At 40.2% G+C, this 12,485-nt stretch overlaps 1 pseudogene; it reads left to right on the top strand.

Annotated features, from left to right (window-relative positions):
* The first annotated feature begins 5,466 nt into the window (after positions 1–5,466).
* On the top strand, positions 5,467–5,678 carry LOC144291984 (large ribosomal subunit protein eL38 pseudogene; annotated as a pseudogene).
* Positions 5,679–12,485: the final 6,807 nt, after the last annotated feature.

Below are 12,485 nucleotides of genomic sequence, written 5' to 3'. Positions count from 1 at the left end.
GTTAGCCATTGAGATTGTGGTGTTGTTTGTTGTTACAATATTACCTAGGCTATCTGGTCTAAAACAATGTGTCAGAATTAATTTCCAAGTCAACTCTCTCTAGATGGATTGCCAGATGCAACCTTCATCATTACCTTCTTCTAGCTTCAAATACAAGACCGTGAACAAAGTTTCAAGAGTTGTTCTGGACCACCCACCAAGCTCCAGTTTCCCTCCTCATTGTTGATTCCCTTGTCTCTTATACTTTGATCTTGAAAGAAGTGAATTAAGTTACATCACAGGCTGCTCTTTTCTACCAAGGAAGAAAGATGTCACTCACAATGCTCAGGGCATTTTCCAGAAACAAGAGAATGGGCATCCAAATCCAGGCTAGAGTCAAAGAGGGTTTGGGGAAAAAAACCCCAGGTAAAACCTTAAAATTCAGGTTTGCATCACCCAAGTAGGCACCAGTGCAAATGCCCATTAGCCAGCTAGAGAACTAAGGCACTATCCAGAGAGCCACAGAAGGGGACTAGAAGAACCATAGTACATAATCTTCAAGGTGGGGCTTATGTTAATAAAAATATCAACTTATATCTGAACTGAGCTAACTAGCATTTTTTTTTTAGATGTATTTGTTGATTCATGAGAGGCACACAGAGAGAGGCAGAGACACAGTCAGAGGGAAAAGCAGGCTGCCTGCGGGGAGCCTGATGTGGCATTCGATCCCAGGACCCCGGGGTCACGCTCGGAGCTAAAGGCAGACGCTCAACCACTGAGTCACCCTGGTGCCCCTTAGTAGCATTTTCATTGCACCTTTTAGATGGTACTTGCAAACATCTCTAAACTTTTAAAACAGTTGCTCTGAAAATTTTGAAAACTAAATAACTGACTTTTACTTTGACAGGAATGTGTATATTGTGTTTACATTAAATCAGGTCACATGGTCCCAAATGGTTTCTGATTCCAGAAGTTTATCTCCTACTTACAGACTCAGTTATGCAAACTCCTTAACGGATCCATGTATGCTGATGAGCTTGGGCAGGGACGTAAGAAGGAAAAGTGAGTCTTACAAACCTTAGTAAAGAAAGGAGTGAATGTCTGAGATGCAGATAAAGGGAAAAGCTACTGTTGGTGAGAAATGGGTGAGCCACATGATCCGGAAGCCCTGTGGGTTAACTAAACAGTAAGAGTCTGTTTGCTGGCACAGAAGATTGCAAGCCGGGAAGGTCATGTGCAAAGTGGAAGGCATACTCACACGGGAATTATTTGGGGCTGAGAAAGCAACTTAGCTCTGTGACCTTAGGAAAGCCAGTCTTCCCTTCAGGAGGCATAAACATACGTATCTCACAGGGCTAGTATGTGGATCAAAATTTGAATAAGACCGTGCATGTAATATTCCTAGTACAATGACCATATATAGTAAGTTTTCGGTTAATATCAACTCTTATTATTTGGGGTACCTGGGTGGCACAGTCATTTAAGCATGTCCAACTCTTGGTTTTAGCTCAGGTCATGACCTCAAGCTTGTGAGATCGAGCCCTGCGTGGGGCTCCATGCTGAGCAAGGCACCTGCGTAAGATTCTCTGTCCCTCTTAGGGCACAGTCGGTTGAGTGTCCAACCTCTGGTTCCTCATCAGTTTGTGATCTCAGGGCCTGATCTCCAGGTCATGAAACCCTGTGTTGGGCTTCACGCTCAGCACACAGTCTGCCCGGGGTTCACTCTCCTTCTCCCTTTGTCCTTCGTGCTTCTGTTCTCTTTCTCTCTTTAAAATAAATAAATAGGGACACCTGGGTGGCTCAGCGGTTTGGTGCCTGCCTTTGGCCCAGAGCATGATCCTGGAGTCCCCGGATCGAGTCCCACATCGAGCTCCCTGTATGGAGCCTGCTTCTCCCTCTGCCTGTGTCTCTGCCTCTCTCTGTGTCTCTCACAAATAAATAAATAAAATCTTTAAAAATAAATAAATAAATAAATAAATAAATAAATAAATAAATAAATAAATAAATAAATACATCTTTAAAAATAAATACATCTTTGAAAAAAAAAAAGGTTCTCTCTCCCTTCTTCCTCTCCCCCCCTTGCTCTCTCTCCAAAAATAAGAAAATTAACTCATATTAGATTTGCATACTATGCAAATTTTTAATTTTTTTATTGAGGTATCATTGACATATATATTTAACTTATATTAATAAAACCATATGTACATAGCCAAGAAGAATAATAGTATAGGTGAGGCCCCTCAATAATTGTGTTTCTCTGAGTGAGACACAAGTCTGACATTTCTTCATTTGATCCCACTACCTAGGTGGCTCTCGGGGTATGAATATTCCCATGACATATGAGTAATATAATGGAATTTTGTGAAAAATTTTCACCATTTGGAGTTTTATCCCCAAATACTACATAAGGTCCACTCTCGTGTATTAAGGAATCCTTGTATCGTAATTTGTGAAGGATCACTCACAGTTTACTAAGCATAATTTGTATCTGTTCCCTCTTCCACCATGCAAAGTAACAGGGTGCTACGAAGAATACAGCACTAGGGTCAGCAGACCTGAGTTCAAATTTCAGCTTCACCATTTACTGGTCCTAACACAAAAGCAAGTCCTAAACCTCTTTGAACTTCCATTCTCCACGGTAAAACTGGGGTAACTTCAAAGGACTGTGGTAAGGATTGAATCAAATTAACACACACAATGTGTGTACACCGAGCATAATGCATGCAAAAATATGAACTCTCTTCCTAACTCATACACCCCGATAATTCTGATACAGTGTTATCAGAACATTGTATTATTCATGTGCACGTCTCTCTCACTAGATTATGAGTTTCTTAAAAGCAATAGCTAGGATGTTTTGTCCTTTGTACTCCATGCAGCTAGAACAGAGTTAGAAGCTTGGCTATGGTAGAAAGAGAAACCAAGAGTGATTATTAGTTTCCAAATACAAATGAAATAAACACAACTATATTATCTCCCAGAAGCTTGAAAACCTCATCTGGAGGGGCGCCTGGGTGGCTCGGTTGGTTAAGCATCTGCCTTTGGCTCGGGTCATGATCCCAGGGTCCTGGGATTGAGCCCCGAGGCAGGCTCCCTGCTCTGCTCGCATGCTGTCTATCTCAAATAAATAAATAAAATCTTTTTTTTTTTTTTTTTAAGTGTAGGCTTCTAAACTTTGTAGTGTTGAGCTTCTTCCTGGCTCTCTCCTCTATCTACATACTCTCCCTACTGAGCTCATCCATTCACTCATTGGATAGTGAGGACCACCCAAATGCCAACAAATCCAACATCTTTATCTCTGGCCCTAACCATTCCCCAGAAATCCAAACTTGCATAACCAACTGTTACTTGAGGTCTTCATGCATATGCCAAATAAAGCTTCCAAACTTCACAGATATAAAAGAAAAAATATGGTTCCCTCTTCTCCTTCCCAACTGACTCCTGCCCCAGGAATCTCCAACTCGGTAGGCAGCACTAGTCTCCTCAGAGACTGAAACGAGAGTCTAGCACAGGGCTTCTCAAACTTCAATGCACATCTGAATCACCCCGGGGTCTTCTAATTCAGTAGGTTGGAGTTACAGCACACGATTCCGCATTTATAACAAATTTCAAATGATGCAGATCTGCAGTTCCTCAAATCACTTTATTGAATAGCAAGGACCTTGGAGGTAAATCTTGGTGTCCCTCTTTCCCTAACGTACATTCCCCATACATATTCAAACAATCGGTAATGTTTAATTAACCACATTTCTCCAGAATCTATTTTCCGACTCACAACACCGAGTCAGTGATACCATCACCTTTCCCCTGTAACCACTGGCACAGGTTCCCAACTAGTCACCTGTTTCTACTTTGTCCCCTGCCCTGTAGGACGTTCTGTCCACTGCAGCCTTCAAATACCAATCACATCGGATCACCACTAGCCAATAGTTTTTTTCTATCACACCTACAATTAGATCCTATCAACGACTCTAGGTGGCCCCTACGTGTCCTTCAGCCTCGTCTGGTGCCACTGATGCTCTGTCCCAGGATGATCCAGCCACACTGATCTTTCATTCCTTGAGTTGGCCAAGCTCACTCCCACCTTGAGGCATTTGCACGAGCTGCTCCCTCTGCGTGAAAGGCTCTTTGCCCTGGGTCTTTCACGTGGCTGGCTCCTTCTTATTCAAATCACAGCTTAAATGCCATCCAGAGTGATCTTCCTGAACACCCAATCCAAAACAGCCACTCTGTAACCCATCTCTTGATATAAAATCCTTGCCTTGTTTCTTTGCATTTTACTTCTATGAAATATTTTTCTGGATTACTTATCCACTCATGTTCTGTCTCTCGTCCTCCCTCCACCTCCTCTCACGCACACTAAGGGTAAGCTCCATGAAAGCAGAAACCATGTCTGTCTTGTTACCAGTTGTGATCCCTGCATCTAGGTCAATTCCTGGAATGTAGTAGGCACTCAACCACCACTTGATGTATGATTGCATGAGTAAATGATTGAATGAAAAGTTCTAGAGTCTACTGCAGAGTGAGAGGGGACATGCAGCTGCCTGGCACCTGGACCTTCCACTTTGTCCTGCGGAATCCTTCCTAATTTCTTCTCTCAGTCCATCCAATTCCACATGGTATACTTAAAAGTGAGGATGATCAACTGGGGGAGGGGGGTAGGTTGTCAAAGGACCTTGTGTTTCATAGTCTCTACCACAAGCACTAGAATCAGCTTATTTCAAAATAAGCCAGCCAGGTTCCCGAAAAGAGCAGTTCCTCGGAGCATGGACTTCATTTCCATGACTCTCCACTGGTCACTTTCAAAAGCTTTACTTAACTCTACACCCACTTATTATTTTAAAGGTTGGGGTATTGGGGGTTGGAATGGAGCTTACTCACAGTGATTTGAATATGTAGTTTGATAGGATTATTATAAAGAACATATATGGAGGGGATCCCTGGGTGGCTCAGTGGTTTGGCGCCTGCCTTCAGCCCAGGGCGTGATGCTGGAGACCTGGGATCAAGTTCCGCATCATGCTCCCTGTGTGGAGCCTGCTTCTCCCTCTGCCTGTGTATCTGCCTCTCTCTCTCTCTCTCTCTCTCTCTCTCATGAATAAATAAAATCTTTAAAAAAATTTTAAACATATGGGGGAAAAAGCAACATATATGGAAACAAGGTGAGTCTAATAGATCACAAAGCATAGTCCCCCTACCAGAGGTATCTAAATTACCTGGGAGCTTGTTAAAAATGCAAATTCTCAGGCTCTGCCCCTGACCTTCTGAGCAGAAACTCTGGGGATGAGCCTAAGTGATCTGTGCTTTAAAGGTTCTCCAGATGACTCTGATGCATGTTAAAATTTGGGAGCTATCAATTTAACCATTCACATATACCACCATTACTTTCCATTGCTCAGGAAAGCTGGTGACCTCAAGAACACTTAGTCTATTCCTCACTCCTTGCAGCTTGCTGCACCAGCTGCATGCTCTCCTGTGACCCTCACAGCCATGCCTTGCAAAATTGATAAAGTCAAGGACTTTCTGCTCACAGCCAGGCCAAAGGATGCCAAATCCGTCAAGATCAAAAAAAAAAAAAAAAAATACAGATAACGTGAAGCCTAAAGTTCAATGCAGCAGATATCTTCATCACAGACAAAGAGAAGGCAGAGAAAATGAAGCAGCCCCTGCCCCTAGGTTTGGCAATGAAGGAGCTGAAATGAACCTGACACACTGATTTCAACTCTTTTAAATTGTAAAAATTCATTAAAAAAAGAGAATTGTTAGTGCAGGCATTAAATAAGATCCAAAAGAGTGACACAGACCTGCACAAGTTGAGTTTAGTGAGCAGATATCCTGGAATGTTTGATTGACCTTAGTTTATCCAAGAAACAGGATTCAACAAACCTCCTTTGCCCAACTTCCTTTTACCTTCTTTATCATTCTCCGTCAGTCCCTTCAATTTAGCTGATAGCACCCCAGTGAGACCACTGGTTCTTGCTATCTGGGGAAAGAACTAACTAACACCTGAGTCTTAAACTAACTCTTCTGGGTCACTATCCTGTAAACACACACACACACACACACACACACCACCTATTCAGTTGCTAAAAGAAATTCCAAGTATGCAGTCATATCTGAACTATATGTCTGTCACCCAGTTGCTCAATGAACCAAATCTCAGCAACCTCAACATGTATTCAATTCAGGCAGAGTTGATATTCTTAGCATCACAACCACAGTATCTACCTGCTTTCAGTTTTGATCCTAGAAATATTTCTGTGTCAGCCATCACCAGTTTCAAGATGAGAACTTACATAAGTTAGCGGTGAGTGAATTACTTTAAAAAAAAAAATCAGCTGGTGCTTGTGTGTATTGATTCCCAGTGTTGGTGGCTAAAATCCATGGAATCACTGTGGATCCATGTTTTATTAAAACAAAAGCAGATATTGTAGATTCCATTGCAGGTCATGGTTTGCGTGAATTACTCTAGTCACATGTAGAGACAAAGCCCTTTTTCTACTACCCACCCCCAGTATATTTGTTGATTCCTATTAAATTTCCCAGTTGTCTAAAAGAGAAGACATTAGTATTAAGACGAGTCATAAATTAAGGTTGACGTTATCACAGAAGGCTGAGATGAAGACTACAGAGGACACTCCAGGAAATATGAATAAACAACTTGGTCACCACTTGGTTATATATGGGGACTTGTGTACCTAAGAAAAGCATTAGTGAGGGGTGCCTGGGTGGCTCAGGAAGTTAAGTGTGTGATTCTTGATTTCATCTCAGGTCATGATCTCAGGGTCATGGGATCCAGGCCCGCATGGGGCTTCACGTTCAGGGGGGAATCTGCTTACGATTCTCTCTCCCCTTTTCCTTCTGCCCACCCCTTCTCTAAGGTAAATAAATAAATCTTTTAAAAAAAGAAAAAGAGAAAAGAAAAAACATTATTGAAAAATGAGAACATGTTGGAAAGGTGTTACTTAGATCACCCTAACATATTCTAGAATGTCATTCATTCTTACATAGATTTTGTCTTCTTATGAATCAGATTAGGCTCCCTCCCTATGTTGCAGAAAAATGAAACTCACAGAAATATTGATCTCATTCCTCAATTTCAGTACTACGAAAAGATCTACTTCGATTTAAATGTTGCCATAATTGTAATACCACCTCACAATTATATCAGACTTGATTACTGAGGCCTTCATATGCTTATAGTACATTGTTAATTTTAATAATTATTATGAACCTATGAGGAGAATGGAACAAAAATTATTCTCCCCAAAGTATCAACATGTGAGAGGCATTAAAAGTAATCAAGACCACATAACTAAGCCACATGGAGTTGAAGTGAATTCCGGATCTAGCATTTTTTCTCTCATGTAATACACACTTGACTACAGTTCCCAGGTATCCTAAGGATGGTAGAAGAAATCTCTGTTCAATAATGTAATGTCGCTCCACTCTATCCTGATTATGGGCTTTTTTTTTTTTTTTTTTTGCCATAATGACAAATGCTGTTTTAAAAACTATACTCACTGACTGAATGAGAAATCACCTTCTGAAAACCCAGGCCCATCCCATACTTTGCAATGTGTCTTATCATGCTAATGTAAAATGTTGTGGGTGGCAACAGCAGGGAGGATAGTGAAAGACATTCATCACATGAAGAAACAGCCCATATTGATTTTTCTTCCCATCGTAAGAGACAGGTAATACAATTTCATTGCCTATTCAATATGAAAATAGGACTTAATGGAGTTATGGTTTATGATTTGGCCATTGTGTCATGCTTCCCCTCCAACAAGCTCTTCTCCATCACAAACTCTATCCCACGACTCGGGGTCACCAGATAGCAACTTCTGCCCATTTAGCACCAAATGCCATTGGTTCCTCAGAACATGAAACAGAATTTATCAGAGAGATGAGTGAGAGACCAGCATCTACAAGGTACTTATCTCAAGTCATCATGCCTGTGAAGAGCACTGGAATACATGCCCACAGGGGTCGTCCCCCAGGAGCATAAGGGAAAAGACCACACGGCCCCAGAAAATATGGTTAGCAATCTGAAGGTCATGGCAATTTGAAAATTTATTAGTTGTGGTAGAGTTTGTTCCCAGAAAGATGTAGTCTCAAAAAAGCAGAAGATATTAGGTTTTTCACTTTTTGGCTTATTTCCATGAAACCAGTTGCTAATGTTGTTGGGAGACAGTTCTCTGTAGGTCTCTCATTTTCTGCATATCTTGCAAGTAGAAGCACTGACTTCTTTTGTCCCAGATGATCCGTGCAAGGATATTTGTGTCCTGAACACTCAAGGAAGATGGAGATCTCATTGCCACCCCCAAGTAATGGGCCAGCAAGCTGGTTTCCCAGAATGGAACTTTCATATTCTCTGGGTGCAGGACTTCTATCCCATAATACAACTTAACGGTACATGTGGGAGTCACCTGGCTCCTTAGTGTCACTCAGTAAGAAGAGTAGTTTAGGACAAATATGCTGATACTGATGCTGCTAGCTGAATTGTGAATAACAAAATCCTTTATCTCTGCTCTAAATCTTTCTTGCTGACTTGGCCTTGAAATGCCAATAGTTATAGTTAAATAATAATCATCATAATAATATTTATAGGAGTTGTGGTCATTTGCATTTGCTTTTCTAGTTGAGTTTGCTAAATTACCGATTTGTGATGTTAGTCACACTCCCTTGCGGCAGAGATGAGTACTGGCCTTTACTGTTGATCTTTGGTACTATTGGCCTAAAAAAGGGAAAAAAAATTAATGAGAAAATATTTATGGCAAAACTTGGTTCAATACCTTTAAAAATGCTAAGAACATATTCAATAATCTACACGGTTGCCTGTGCCAACAAATTAAATTTCAATCAACAATAGCCAAACTATGGAAAGAGCCCAAATGTCCATCTGTCATCAACTGATGAATGGGTAAAGAAGATGGGATATGTACACACACACACACACGAATATTTCTCAGCCATAAAAAATGAATGAAATCATGACATTTGCAACAGTGTGGATGGCGCTAGAGAGTATTATGCTAAGTGAAATAAGTCCATCAGATAAAGACAAATACCATATGACTTCTCTCATATGTGGAATTTAATAAATGAAACAGATGATCATAGGGAGAAAAAAGAGGCAAACCAAAAAAAAAAAAACAGACTCTTAACTCTACAGAACTGAGGGTTGCTGGAGGACAGGTATTTGGGTGGATGAGTTTAATAGGTGTTGGGGATTAAGGAGGGCACTTGTCCTGAGGAGCACTGGGTGTTGTAGATAAGCGATGAATCACTCAATTCTACAAATACTGAATACTGAAATACCTGAAACTAATATTACATAGTGTAATATTATGTATGTATTTTACTCTATGTCACAACATACAATATGTCAACTAGCTGTAAATTAAATAAAAACTTGGAAAAAATAAATTTCATACATAAGTTACTCTGACTGACCCCAACCTCCTATAAAGCATAGGAGTTCCCAAGGGATCTCTATCCCTTGTTCTCCATTACTTTGATGTCTACCTTGCTCTGCCTTATTCCATCTCTAACTTAGGATTCCTGCCACACTAACCATTTAGCTCCTCTGGCTCTCTTTTGATGAAGAACAATAATTTTCACTGGTGTCGCCCTTTACCCCCACAAGACACAAAAAGCCCCACCAGTATCCACAATCCAAGAGCCAATCGCTAGGGGCCAAGCTCCCTGGAGGGGGGATCTCATACCACAGTGGCCACTGCTTCTTCACACCTGCATCCCAAGTGGCATAGTCCTTTCTGCTGCAAGGTCTGTAGAGGAAGGGAGATGGGTCTTCCACAACTGTGACACACTCAGTGCTAACTCAGTGCCACCTGGGCAGCAAAATTCTTCCTAGACATATTTAGAATTGGCTTTAAACATGAACCATCATGTAGAATCTTCCTTTTCTCATCTTCATTGGCTCTTGGGTCAAGCTCATCATGCATTCAGCTTTCTGTTCTCTCAGAATTTGGTCTGTCTCACATACCCTGGACCCTCTTCACAAATAGTTTTGTGGAGCCAATTTTCCAAGGGACCAGACATGCCTGAACCCCCATGGATACTTGCCACAGGCATCTGCATGGCTCATTTGTTCACCTCCTTCAAGTTGGGCTCAAGAGTCATCTAGCCAGGGAGACCTTTCCTAACTACCCATTTAAAAATGTTGACATTTACTCCCATCCAAGCTATCCCCCCTCTCTCATTCCCTGCCTTATTTCACTCCGTTGCACTAATTACTTCCAAATGTGTTATAAAATAGATTTTTGCATTATTGTCTTCTCCTACAGAAATGTAACTTCCAAGAGGGCAAGAGTTTTTATCTCTTTAGCTCACTGATATGCTTAGAATGGGGCCCAGCACCCAGTTGCTCCTCAATAAATATTTAAAGAATGAATGACTGAAGCCTAGACTCAGACCACATGTGTGATGTGCTACTCTCACATAAATTCTATTGGCCACATTTCCACTCAATCTGACATCCAATAAACAGACTCTGGATGAAAAGCTAGCTGTGAATAACGATGCAAAAAAGATATGCCCCACAGGAAGGACCAGGTAGTTGGATAAATAATGCTGACCCAGTCTCTTCTTCCAGTTGTCTTTGCCCTTTGAAATCACAACAGGACAGAAAATACAGGAACCTTTAGCCTGACTCTTCTGTTCTTTCTGATGATTAGCCATTTTTAAGTCCATATAGTTCTTATAGCCAATAATAGAACTCTTTTAACCCCTTTCTTTTTTGTTGCCATTTAAAATTCCTTCAGAAATAAATTATGACTATTGAAACTTTAATGTAATTCAAGAGATGCAGTTAAATGTCATAATGAGCTAGGACAGATTTTGTCTGTGTGTTAACCATGGGGGAAATCAGTGAGAATTTGCCCATTTATTATGTAGGAGTAACAGAGCAAAATGAAAAAGAAAGTCTTGATTTGGATTTCAAGAATCTATGAGGCAATACTGATGGGCAGGTAAATTGCTACAAATTTTCAGAAAAACGTTTGGAATACCTCAAATTCTTTTAAAATACTTCTATATTTGAATGTATTCCTTATACTTTTAAATATATGTGGAAGGATGTTCATGGAAATGTTATTTATAATAAATAAAAAGTACAAGCAACCTAAGTATTCAATAATAGGGGAATATTTAAATGAGTAATATTCTTATTATTCTATATAATAGAATATTATTTAGCGACTTAAAATTGTGATTCTTGAAGATCATCTGAAGAAATTCCTCTAGCAACATAACACTGACATCTGAAAGCTAGATATGTATTATAAGGGCCACTTTTCAAATGATAAAAACAAATCCATAGCAAAAATGAAAATGAAATCTGCAAATATGCTAATGATTATTATTTCTTCATCCATTTAGGCTGCTGTAACAAAATACCATAGACTGGGTGGTGTATAAGCCATAGACATTTATTTCTCACAGTTCTGGAGGCTGGAAGTCTGAGCTCAGGGTGTCAGCATGGTCCAGTGAGGGCCCTCTTCTGGAATGCAGACTTCTTCACAGGGCAGAAAGGAAGAAGGAGCTCTGGGGGGGGGGGGGGCCTCTTCATGAGGGCACTAATCCCACTCATGAAGGCTCTGCTCTCATGACCTAATCACCTCCCCAAAACCCTACCTCCTAACATCCTCACTTTGAGCATTAGTATTTCAACATATAACTTTTGGGGTACAGAAACATTCAGACTCTAGCAACTTCTGATTGTGGAAGTAGAAGTCATCTTACGAGTAGTATATAGCCTAACACATCAAAGTATTCAGTTGGCATCGCGCACCATGTTCTTAACTGACGTTGACAGATAAACAGTTTTGTGACAAAAGATTTTCTGACAGTGAAATACACTTAGATGGTGATGCAAAATAAACAAAGTAGTCATAATGAGAGCTGGCATCTCACAGGCTCTGATTTGAATGAGGTGCTATGCCCAACATTTCAATCCGCTATGAAGTACCATTATAATATATTACAGACGAGGAAACGGAGGCTTCTAAGAAACCAAATAACGATTTCAATATTACATGACCAGTTGGGGCAGTGTGAGATTTGTTACAGAATTCTCTACCTCCATAGGTCTGCTTTGAAACACTGATCCATTAAAGACAGCTGATAATGACCCACCCACGACCCACCATGCGTGAGCTTGTAATTTACTTTTGATGGAGACCAAGAATTATTTTCAGGTAGTTTAGCATTCCTGATAGTGATTACCATTCAGATGATTATTATCTTTTAATTCTTGGTCAGATCTTCACTGCCTCTCCCTAGAGTAAATATTTCAGTGTCTTAAAAAATAGAGAATACTTAAAAAAAAAAATAGAGAATACTTTGTCTTAGACACTGACAGAAAAAAAATCTTTAAATCTTTATAGTATCAATCAATTGTAATTAAACCACAATTATGTAATTCTAGGAAGAGAAAAAATTCTATCAGAAAAGACACTTTTTAAACTAAAACTAGCACAAAA

The sequence above is a fragment of the Canis aureus genome, chromosome 20, assembly GCF_053574225.1.
Source record: "Canis aureus isolate CA01 chromosome 20, VMU_Caureus_v.1.0, whole genome shotgun sequence".
NCBI classification, from domain to species: Eukaryota; Metazoa; Chordata; class Mammalia; order Carnivora; family Canidae; genus Canis; species Canis aureus.
The sequence above is the reverse complement of the archived record's forward strand: the minus strand, read 5'-3'. Positions and strand labels throughout refer to the sequence as shown.